The sequence below is a fragment of the Heterocephalus glaber genome, unplaced genomic scaffold (genome assembly GCF_053883595.1).
Source record: "Heterocephalus glaber isolate CG9 unplaced genomic scaffold, H.glaber_assembly_v1.0 deba00000621, whole genome shotgun sequence".
In the NCBI taxonomy this organism is placed as follows: domain Eukaryota; kingdom Metazoa; phylum Chordata; class Mammalia; order Rodentia; family Bathyergidae; genus Heterocephalus; species Heterocephalus glaber.
The window spans coordinates 6061783-6073897 of NW_028258153.1; positions in this window are offsets into that span (position 1 = coordinate 6061783).

A 12115-nucleotide genomic window follows, 5' to 3' on the forward strand; every position below is an offset into this window, starting at 1 on the left:
AGAAATAAAATAAGCCTGGCCAGACACCAGGTGGTCCTGACCTCCAACCCCCTGGTCTCTTCCTGGACGTGGTGCCATCGGGAAATGACTGTTCATCCCTCTTTTCCCAACAGTTGTCCATGCGTGTGTGCGTGTGTGTTAATCTGTTATTGAAGCAACATACATAAAAGTGCACAAATCTTAAGGATACTTAAACTAGCAGCCACCCATCTCACCATCACCTGCCGCTTCTCTGCCTGCCCACTGGCCATGGTCTGGCACATCACGTCTGTCTTCCCCACACATCAGGTGGAAAAGCACCTTGTGCTTCTTGTTCTCGGCTCTTTCAGAAGAGGTGTCCACGGGAGAGATGTCTGTGCTCTCATGGCCCGTCCTTGCTGTTATATCCCAGAGCTTCCCTGGTCCACCAAGAAGGCCCTGAGAAAGTGGGGCCTGGGAATGCACTGAGCCACAGATGGTCAGGCCCAGGTTTGCCTTACTCCAAATAAGACTCCTGTACCTGCTCTGTTCTGTGTTCCCCTTCCCCTCCAGCCAAACCTTTTTCATTTGGGGCAATGAGCTCAGGGGCCCCTGATGTCCCTGCCTGCAGTCTTGCATTCCCCACAGGCCCCCAGCCCTCTAGACATGTCTGCTTGTGTTGGAAGCCCAACTGTGGACATCCAAAGGATTCCTGATGCCGCCCTGGTTAAGGGACAGTACTCAAGGGCTTAGGCTTTCTGCCTCGAGGGGGCAGTGTTGCCTAACCTCACAAAGCAGCCCAGTCAGAAGCCCCATTACACAGATCTTATCATAAAACCTCTATTACTTATGAGGAAGGCAGGACTCGGGAAGTTAAAGGACTTGTCCAGGATCATGGCATTCATAAGTGACACGAATGAGGCCGCAGGGGTGCCATTTGACACAGGTCTAGAAGCCTGTGCATCACCATTCAGTGAGACTAGCAGGGACTAAATAGATGCTTTACTTATATGTGGTACTCAAAGCAACTCCAGAAGATAGATGTTTTTATTTCCAGAGAGCAGATGCAGATGTGGAGGTCCAGAGAAGTTAACTATTTTTCTCAAAGTCACACAAATAGAGATGAAACTAGGATTCAACCTCTTCTACCCCTGCAAATCCTGGCTCTTCTCTCTGCCCTGTGCCAGGCTCATCGGAAGGGTGTGTGTGTGTGTGTGTGTGTGTGTGTGTGTGTGTGTGTGTGTGTGTGTTTCTCCTAGGGATTGAACCCAGGGCTGTTGCACTGAGCTATATCCATAGCTGTTTTTTAAATATTTTATTCTGAGGGCTGAAGATTTAGCTCAGTGGTGCCACCTCATGCCTTGTAAGCACAAGGTCCTGAGTTCCATCCTCGGTACCAAAAAAAAATTATTCTGGGACAGGGTCTTGCTAAGTTGCCCAGACTGGGCTGGAACTTGCAATCCTCCTGCCTCAGTCTCCCAGAATTCTGAAATTACAGGCATGCACCACCATGCCCGGCTTCATTGGAGGAATTTGGACAAGTGCAGATATGAGTGGGCACACAGCTAGGACAGAACAGTGGAGGGACACTCCCGAGGGAGCCAGTCATGTACCACAAAGCGGCTTTTCAGTTCTCTGTTACTAACAAACTACCCCAACATGTAATGCCTTAAAATAGTTTGTTATTATGTCTCACAGTCCTGGGGTTGAGCACATTCAGCTAGGCAGTTCTCACTTGGGGTTCTCAAGCAGTTGCTGTCAGATGGGGGCTGGTGTTGGAGTTACCTGAAGGATCAGCTGGGCTGGATGTCAAGGTGGCTCTTTGTAATCAGACATCTGGCACCTCATCTGGAGTGGCTGGAACAGAGACAGGAGAGGCATCATTGTTTCTCCTCACAGCCTTCACATGAGGCTTGGGCTCACTTCATGGTGGTCTCTGGTAGACAGAGCTCATACTTGGTGGCTGACTTGCCCCAGAGGAAACATTCCAAGAGACTGAGACAAAGGCTGCGAGGATTCTGGGACCTCTCCTCAGAAGGCATGCAGTGGTACTTCCCCAGTGTGCTCTCAGTGAAAATGAGTCTCGGGCCATCCCAGATTTGAGAGGTGGGACAATACACACATGTGAAGCATGGTCCACTGGGGACCATCTTTAGAGATGAGCTGTTGCAGGGGCTGGGACAGGAAAGATAGCTCAGGGAACTGCCTGGAACCATGCCTCAGTGGAACACGGGTGTGAGGGAGAAAAACAGGATGGTGAAGGGTATGGAGAGTCTCAATGACATGCTCAGAAATCTGTTTGTGGATACACACTGGGGTCTTCAGCTTCAAAGCATCTGAGCCCCTGTTCTATGCTGGCGGATCCTTCTTAGCATGAGTCTTAGTAGGAAGTTAGATCTTTGCTTCCTTGACCCTTCACAGGAAGCTTACAGCCAAATCAATACTGCCACGTAGGACTCTGGATTTTGAGTATGTGACCAGGGAGGCAGAGAACTATGCTATTCATAGTTCATTCCCAAGGCAGCAGGAGTCAGTGCTCAGAGTGCTGGGAGCCGGCTGAGGGCAGCCTCTGGAGACCTGGGGCTGCAGCCCCGAATCAGGCTGTTCCTAGGACAGGATATGTCTGAGATTCCCGCTGTCGAGCTTCTCTTGGCTCCTGGCTCCTTCCCAAGCTTCTTTCTTGCAGCTTCCTGTCAATTCTTCAAGCTGCCTGATATCATCCCAAGATATTCCTCTTCTGCTTAAGTGGACTAGAATCCTTTTCTGTCGCCTGCAATTAAGAACCCTAAGCTTCAGTCAGAGGAAATGACATGATCATTATGGGAGAGGAAAATAGAAAATGCTGATGGACAAGGATTGAGGAGGGAAAAAGAGGACTGAGAGAGGCCAGTTGGGAGGCCGCTGTGATCCCAGGGGGATGGCGGACAGATCTGGACCATTAACTGAACATGCAAATGAGAAGAGGGTGGAGTGTTCACATCGATAGCAGTTTTGAGACTAGGTAACTAGGAAAATTATGATGTTACAGAGATAAACAAGCAAGTCAGAGAGACTTCGCTTGTCTGCTCTATACCGGGGCTGAGAAGCGTTATGAAGATAGCAGTAAACAAAATAAGGTCTCAGGGGTTTTTTTCCTTCAGTTTTTAAATTAAGAATCACATACATAAAATAATGAGCCTGTGCCAATGAAGCTTTGGTTTGTGGTGCCACAGGCCCAGAGCATGTCTAGCTGGCAGCTGGAACTTTAAGAAAGGTTCTAGGAAAGAAGGCTGGGCCTGAAAACAGGTTAGTGTTTTTCCCATGGGCACTCATGCATTCATTTGCATTTTTTTTTCTGATACTAGGGATCGAACTCAGGACCTTACACTTGCCAGGCAGGCGCAGTGCCACTGAGCTAAATCCCCAGCCCTTGTTTGCATTTATTGAGTGCATACTATGTGCCCAGTACCAGTCCTGGCATTATGAAGTATGATTGAAAAATATGGTGAATGTTTAAATTTTTAAAACTTACTTCAGTAAAAGACACACTGTGGGAAGGAGATCAAGAGATGGAGGGAGGGGTTGGGGATGAAAAAGGAGTTAAGATGTGTCATGCAGGGCCGAGGGTTTAGCTCAGTGGTTCTGCTGCCTGCTGCGCAAGTGCAAGGACCCGAGTTCGTTCCCCGGGACCAAAAAAAAAAGATGTGTTATGTACATATACCTTCTCCACAGAAGGAGTGTAAGCATTAGTACTGTTTTATGTATAAAGAAATATAAATAATCAAAAAGACACTTGATATATATATATATATATATATATATATATTTTTTTTTTTTTGGTACCAGGGATCAAACTTGGGTCCTTGCGCTTTCGAGGCAGGTGCCAGAACCACTGAGCTAAATCCCCAGGCCCAAAACTTGCTATATTAATCCCCTTCAAGATACTCTCACTTCAAATACATTTATTCCATCAATCCCACAACTTTCATTTTTCTTATTCTCCCCCACACACACACCCTTTTGGTGTTTTGGGGGGGGGGGTGTTGGGGAGTTTTTTTGTACCAGGGATCGAACTCTGGTCTTTGAGCTTGCGCAGCAGGTGGCAGAACCACTGAGCTAAATCCCCGGCCCTCCCCTTTTGGTGTTTTTAAGACAGGGTCTCACTGTGTAGCTCAGGCTGCTTTGAACTCACTATGTAGCCCAAACTGGCCTTGAACTTGGAGCTATCCTCCTGCCTCAGCCTCCCAAGTTTGGGGTTATAAATGTGCACCACCATGCCTGGCTTCTTGCCACTTTCTGAAGCAGTTCTGAAACTCCTCTTTCATGAGTGTCTTTAGTGTCTCTCTCTTGGATGTCTTGATGTCCTGAAGTGATTCATTTACTTTTCATGGTCATTTTGACTTTGAGGAAGAGCCAGAAGTCACACGATGCCACAGCTGGTGAAGGAAGTGGATGAAGACACACTGATGTTTTTACAAGCCTGCCTCTCTGTTGGATGGCACTTCACATCAGCATGCGCCAGATTTTTTTTTTTTTTTTGGCATTACTGGGGATCAAACTCAGGACTTTACCCTTATGAGGTAGGCACAGTGCTGCTGAGCTAAATCCTCAGCCCCCGACCAGATTTTTGAAGATACTCAGGAAAGAAACTTTCAAACCTGCTTCAGAAAGTGACAAGAGCAATGAGATGAGTATAGTTGAAGCAAAGGGGAGTATTTTGAAGGGGACTAATGGCATAATGCCAATGTGTCTTTTACTGTAATAAAAATATTCACTGTATGCTTTGATCACACTTTGTAGAAATGCAGCAAAAGGCAAAAGAATCTCAGCTTTCTTGGAGTTGAGTATACAGGCAGAAAGTAAACACATACAAATAAGTCAAATGTGTATACTGTGAAGAAAAATAAAGCAGGGTAAAGGCAAGAGGAAGTTTGCTATTTTATGTATGATGTTCTGCAAAAGCCCACTTATAAGGACATATTTGAGGACTGGGGATTTAGTTCAGTGGTACCGTGCCTCAAAAGCACAAGGTCCTGTGTTCAATCCCTGGTACCACAGGAAAAAAGAAAAAAAGAAAGAAAAAGAAGAAAGAAAGAAAGAAAGAAAGAAAGATAGAAAGAAAGAGAAGGAAGGAAGGTAGGAAAGAAGAAAGAAAGAAGGAAGGAAGGAAAGAAAGAAAGAAAAAAGAAAAGGAAATATTTGAGTGAAATCCTGAGTGAAGAGAGGTAACATTCATATAATCTAGGGAGACACCTACTTCATGCAGAGAGAGTATTAAGTGCAAAGGCCCTGAGGCAGGCTAGTGTTTGGTTTGTTTAGAGAGCTTCCAGGAGGAATGTGTGGCTAAAGCCAAATGGATGAAGGAGACCAGTAGATGAGCGAAGGAGGTAGCTGGGATTCAGATCCTGTGGAGCCTTGTAGTCATTGTAAGTACTGTGCTTTGGCCCTCATTCTGAGATAGGAAGATTTCAGACAATCTTGAACACAGGAGACACATAACTGACGCTTTAAAAAGATCACTCAGGATTATGCTTATAGAATAGACTGAAATAGACAAGGCAGAAACAGGTAGACCAACTAGGAGAAAACTGTACTCAATCAAGGAGGAAGACGGTGTCTTAGACTAGGATGGTAATGACAGAGGGGATGACATATGGTCAGACTCTAGATAAAAACTATTGAGAGGGCCAGGGACTTAGCTCAGTGGTGCCACACCTGCCTCACAAGCTCAAGGTCCTGGGTTCAATCCCTGGTACTGGAAAAAAAATCTATTGGGAAATCAAAGGATCTGTCATAGATTGGATGTGAAGTAGAGAAATAAAGGAGTCTAATGATTCCAGGGTTTTTTTTATGGGAATAGCTGGAAGAGCAAGAAGATTGAAAACTCTATCTAAAGCTCCAAAGCTGAGTGGAGTTGTTTCCAGCCTACCCCAAACCTTCACAATGAATTACATCTCCAGCCCCTTTAAAAATTATTTTACTGGGGTCGCACTAAGTCACTAAGTTCCCTAGGCTGGGCTCAAACTTGCAATCCTCCTGCCTCAGCCTCTCAGAGTGCTAGGATTACAGACATGTGCCACCACCCTGTTTGCCTGCCTTTTTTTTTTTTCTGAATAATTCCATTAAAAAACCATGATGTGGGACCAAGCAAGGGCAAGGTGAGGCATCCACATGAAGGCACAGGGAACACTGGGCTGGCAGAAGTTACCAGAGTCCAATATGGAAGATGAGGGTGTCTGTGAGGGGAGTAAAGATGGAAGCAGCAGTAGTGACAGGGAAAGCCGGATGTGGATGTGGTGGAGCATGCCTACAATCCCAGCACTCAGGAGGCTGAGGCAGGAGGATGGTCACAAGTTCAAGGCCAGCCTGAACTGCACAGTCAGACCCTATCTTAAAAAAACCAAAGAAACAAGAAAATCAGTGACAGGGAACTGGTCACTTAAAAGGGATTAGAAAAATGAAAGAAGAGAAAATGAAAATAAACCTATGGTGTTGTAAATAAAGGTGAACTCAACTGTTTTTGATAGATGATAGATACATGATAGATAGTAAAACCTGTATCTCCTACCTCTCTCCACTGAATGGTCCGGAAACATTTGACACCCCAAGAACATTGAGCAAATTTAACATCCAGATCTTGGCTTCTATATATTATTCCCTAACAGGAGAAAAAGTGATTCTTGGAGAAATAGCTGATGCCAAGCAGGGATAGGTCATAGAAAGTACAACATGAGCCTGGAACATCTTACCATGCCAGAAAGTAAGGAAATGCTCAAAGTATTACAGTGATAGAAGCCAGCTTGGTAGCTGGACCAAATCTGGGAAATTTTGAGCATCAGAATAAATAATGAGGCAATGGGGAAAATACTCAACATCTGCAATGTTGTGGCCAAAGCTGCATAACCCAACGAGCACAGTGGCACACACATGTAATCCCAGGTACTCCAGAGGCTGAGGCAACAGGATGTAGCAGGATGGCCCTGGGTCCATTTCCCAATTGGAGGAGGGGAATTATGCATAAACCACATCCAATCAGAAGAGTAAACAACAGATAAAGGCAAAGTGAGGAGCATCTATAGTATGGCAAGTGTGTCATCTTCTAAATTGTTCTGGTCATGAAAATAAAGGAAAGCCTGAGGATATAACTAGGGTGCCAGCTCAGCATGCACAAGACCCTGGGTTTCAAGCCCCAGCATCCCCAAAAGAGGGAAAGGAGAGGCTGAAGAATTGTCTCAGATGGAAAGAGTCTGAAAAAACAGATAATTAAATGCAATGAGTAATCTGGACCGGATCCTTTTGTTACAAACCATATTATGGGCCAATTGATGAAAGTCTAATAAGGCCTGGATGTTAAATATTACTAATGTATCCGTGTTAATTTCCTGATTGGGAGCATTGCATTAGGTTATGAAAAAAATGTCTATTTGTAGGAAATATATACTAACACATTAGTGATTAATGGGTCATCATGTAGGCAACTTATTCTTATGTGGTTCAAAGAAGGGAGGAGTCCTTTGTACAATTGTAACTTTTCCATACCTTTAAGATTATTTTTAAAAAGCTGGGCATGGTGGTACACATGAGACCAGCCTGGGCTACATAGTGTTCAAAGCCCATCTGAACTGCATAGCGAGATCCTATCTTAAGAAAAACCATACAAAAAGAAAAAAGAAAAGAAAAAGGCAAAGAAAGAGTGAATGCAAAGAGACTGGAGAGGAAGAAGAGGGAGAAAGAGATATTAAGGTTTGACAGAGTTTCTATCTTGTTAATTATAGTAGCATCTTCATACATAAGCAGTAAGTACAGCAAAATAAATCAGTTATTCCAGCCACAGACAGCACTGGGTGTGTATATGGACTGGAAGACTCTTCTAAGCCAGGCATGGTGGTGCATTCCTGTAATTCCAGCACTATGGGAGGATGAGGCAGAACCTGTCTCAAAATTTTTTTTAAAAGACTTTCCTAATAACTTCTTGGCTTTCCCGGGTCCAGAGAGTCAGAGGTTGGAAGGAACCTGTTTTCACTTCAAACCACTGATTTTAAAAAGAAAATCCCGGCAGTATGGTGGCACACCTGTGATTCCAGCTCTCAGGAGGCTGAGGCAGGAGGATAGCCATGAGTTTGAGGTCAGCCTAGGATGCATAGTGAGTTTTTTTGTTTGTTAGTTTTGGTACCAGGGATCGAATTCGGGACCTTGTGCTTTCGAGGCAGGCGCCAGAACCACTGAGCTAAATCCCTGGCCCTGCATAGTGAGTTTGAGTCCAACCTGGACTACATAGCGAAACCTTGTCTCAAAAAAGAAATATTCTATATAATTTCATGTTCACATTTTTTGCCAAAATACGTCGTATTTAGAATCATTGTTGTTCCCAAGTACTGTTTATTATAAGCAAATAAAAATGCAGATAAACAGAGTAAAATTTTAACCACCCAAAATAATTCGTTAGCGTTTTGATGCCTGTATTAGACTTTTAAAAGGCACCCGCCCCCTTTTGCTATAAAAGAAGGGCCCTGCCCTGGGCTATTTTGTGTCTCGAATCCCTTCTCCCCAAATGTAGAGCGAACACTGTCTCAATCACTAAATATACTTCAACCACCTCATTTTTAAGGACGCGGGGAGGCATTCCACCGAGCAAATGGGCGGTGATTTATGTAATCACGTTCCTATTTTAGGACTTTCACATTGGGCGGGGAGGGATCGCTGGGAGCGGAGGGATCGCTGGGCGCGAAGTGATCGTTCGCAGAACCTGCTGACTGAACGCTGACTTTTAAAGAAGATGGGAGATTCGGGGACAGCTAGGTCGCCGGACAGGGTTCTAAGTATACAGGAATGCAGGAAGAAGGGTCAGCAAGGCTTGGCCGGCGGAGAGCAAAGGGCCTGTGAAGTTGGATTTGGGAGCGACACGAGGCAGAGGGCGGATGGTTCCCAGGGGCAACCGATACCGAATCGGTGGAACCGAGACCCTGGAACTGGAGCGCCAGAGCCAGACCCCAGGGCCGCGTCGGCTGCGCCGACGCTCCGTACCAACAGAGGGCGCCGTGTCCTCAGCAGTTTTCAGTGGGCTGCGTCCAGCTGCAGGCCAGATGTGGGGGGCGCGAAGCTCTAACCCGAGCCCCTGCAGAGTAGCCGGCGAAGAAGGGACGGCAGGGGGTTAGGGTGATGGCTGTCCATGCTCCGCGAATTCCCAGATTGCCTTCCCTTCTGGGACAGACCGGGAGCCTCTTGCCCAGAGGGGGCGCCGTGTTCTAATTCCAACCAAAGCGGTATGGGCTGACAGCAGTCTCGGGGTGGTTCGGCGTCCACGGGGCTGGGCGAGGAGCCAAGAAATCCACGCAGCAGTCGGCGGTGAGAAAGGGAACCGGCCTTGAGGGCCTCGAATTCTGGGTGCCCAGCCCTGGACGCCAGACGCACCAACATCCACACCACGCACCAGGTCCTCCCCGTGCTTTTTCTGATATGAGTGCGGTGTGCAATCGAGGAGTAGAAACTGAGGCACAGTGTGCCGAGCACTGAGTAGATCCCTCCTTCCCATATCTTCTGGAGCGCAGAAGTTGGACTAAAAGGCCTAAGTCTGAAGGTCCAGTTAAGAATCCCAACGCTGGTGAAACCCCAGAGGCCCCGCCCCCTCGACCTGCCTGCTCTCCCCATCCCCAGCCGCTCCCGAGGGTCCAGGGTAAGCAATCGCCGCGCGCGGCTGTAATTGGCGGTGTAGACCCAGCCCGGAGGAGGACTGGCGGGCGGCGCAGGGGCGGGCGAGGGGATTAATTGCAGGGCTTCTGCAGGCAGTCTAGCCTGCATCTCCACCGGGCAGGGAGCGTTCCCTTCGCTCCGGAAGAACCCAAAAGGCCTTTGGGTCGTTGGTTGAGGGTCCCTTCCCTGGAAATTGGATTGGGCGCTGAACCCTAGCAAGGGTGCGAGGGGGAATCAAGAGCGGGATGCCTCGGGAAAGCTACAGGAGGGGGTCAGATTCCAAACTCCCCGCCCCAACCTCCAAGCGCTGCTCCGCCTTGCCGAGACTCCTCCCATGTTCTGACCACCCTGCTCCCCTTTCGGCCGCCCCCGTCGCCCTCCTTCTAACCCTCCTTCTCGTATCCTCAGGGCGCTCCCACCCTGGGGAAGAATGTGCCCTCGTAGCGCACCTTGCCATGGTAACGGCACACCCCCACCCCCGCGGGCCGGCAAAAAAGGGGGAGGCGAGCGCCTCAGCCCCGCGGACACACCTCCGCTGCCCTGGTTGCCACGGCAACCGGGAGCGCTTCGAAGTACGCAGCCGCCAAGTGGCAAAGGGCCCCCTCTCTTTCCGACCTTTTACCCATCTAATCCACAGGACCCCCGCTCCAGAGAGAAACACGTCCCAATTTTAAAACACTGGGTCCAAATAGCAGGGATCATGGATCGTTAGCTTCTACATACGGCGAGCCCCGGGGAAATAAGCCATCTGGAGGGCCCCAGAGAGCCTGGGTCTTGAGAAGGGATCCCCCTGTCGCCAACCTGTCCCTCTTCCCCAGCAGAACGCAAGGAAGGCGCTGGCAGCAGGAAGCCAGGGAAGAGCCTGGAGGCGCGCAGGCCCCACAGCGGAGCCGTGATTACAGGGACCTGTGCCTCCCGCCCCCGGCTCCCACTCTCATTAAGTCATTTTTTCCTCTGTTGGAAAGTCCCCGTGCCTTGAGCACAGGGGCTGGGGCGACCGCAGGCAGCTGCCGGCAACCACAGGAGAAGGGGGGCCGGGAAGGGAGGAGGGGGACCGCGACTAGGGCCTGGCCACTCTCCAGCGAGGAAGGTCCCCTGCCGGGGCTAGCTGTAGGCGCATTCATCCGGGGAAGAAGGGAAACCTGGATGAACCTGACCTTGCTTCTCACCGGGGGGATTCTGAGTGCCCGCCCCCTTCCTTGGGCAACTGAAAGGCAAGATGCTAGGTTTGGATCCCGCTCCAGCCGGCTGCCTGACCTTGACCCTTAACCCCACCACTCCCTGCTGCTCCACCTACCACCCTCTTTCTGTTAGTCCTCTCATTTCCTCCTCTTGGGACAAACTGGGCTCCATTAGACCCACTTCTGCTTGCAAGGCAGTAACCTAGGGTCCATCGGGTGAAAGGTGTTGGAGACGGGGATGGTCCTCTCTTCTCCAAATGACCTCTGGCTACCTTTGTTCCCATTTCCAAGTCTCACCTCTGGTGTTCCCCATCTCACCTCCACCCTCCCACTTAATTTCAGCCCATTTTTTCCTATTTCCACTCAGCACAACTATTCCTGCCTCACCCTTCAGCCAGACTGCCTAAGGCCAGCGCCTCTCAGCCCCCTCTTCCCACTCTTCATCATCCATACATCTCCCTTTAGGCCCCTTACCAAGTCCCACACCCTCCTTTCCCCTGTGGGGTCCAGCCTTGGCCTCAGGACTCAACTTCTGGGTCAGGGAAAGAATGGGGAGTGGGCAACACTTTATTCATTCCTCTCCCAACTTTTCCTCCCCTCCTTTACAGACTAGGCTAGCATGTATCATCAGCTCACCACAACCTGACTCATTAGAATGTGTCCCCTACAACTCCTGCTTGGGCCCCTGCTCCACCCTGCCACCCACCCTTCTTAGACGAAGTGTGCTCTGCAGGGTTGCCTCTCCTACCTGATTCCCTAACTTGATGCTAGAGCTGTCACCTCCAGTCTCCCCCGCCCCATCCCCATCCTCTATAAGCCTGGAAGGCAGAGGAGGGTGAGGCCACAGCTAATGCTCCAATGGACACTGCTAGAGGTGAGAGTACCCCACATACACCTCCGTTGGCCCCAGCACTGGTCTCTCCTCCTCCCTGGAATGGGAGGGATAAGGCGGTGGGAACCCAGCCCCCACAGCTCTTCCAGGGTGAACAAGAGGAAAGGAATGAGGCAGGTGTGTCTGGCTGCTCCTGCCTACCCCCTCTCCCTGGGGACTCTCACCCGCCTGCCTGTAGGGCCGTCTTTTGGGGGATGGGGAGAGAAACCCTGTACTCCACCAAAGTGGCAGAGCTGAGCTTTTGGAAGGGCCTGCTGCCTTAGGCATGCCTGGGAGCTGCTTCGATCCAGCAATTGGAAGCCCAGGAGATGAGGGCAAATCTCCCAGCTGGAGGGGCCACAGGCGTACATCTTGCTGGGAGCCTCTTTTCCTTTTGGTCCCCATCCAGGGTACAGAAAAAATAGGAAAAGGGTAG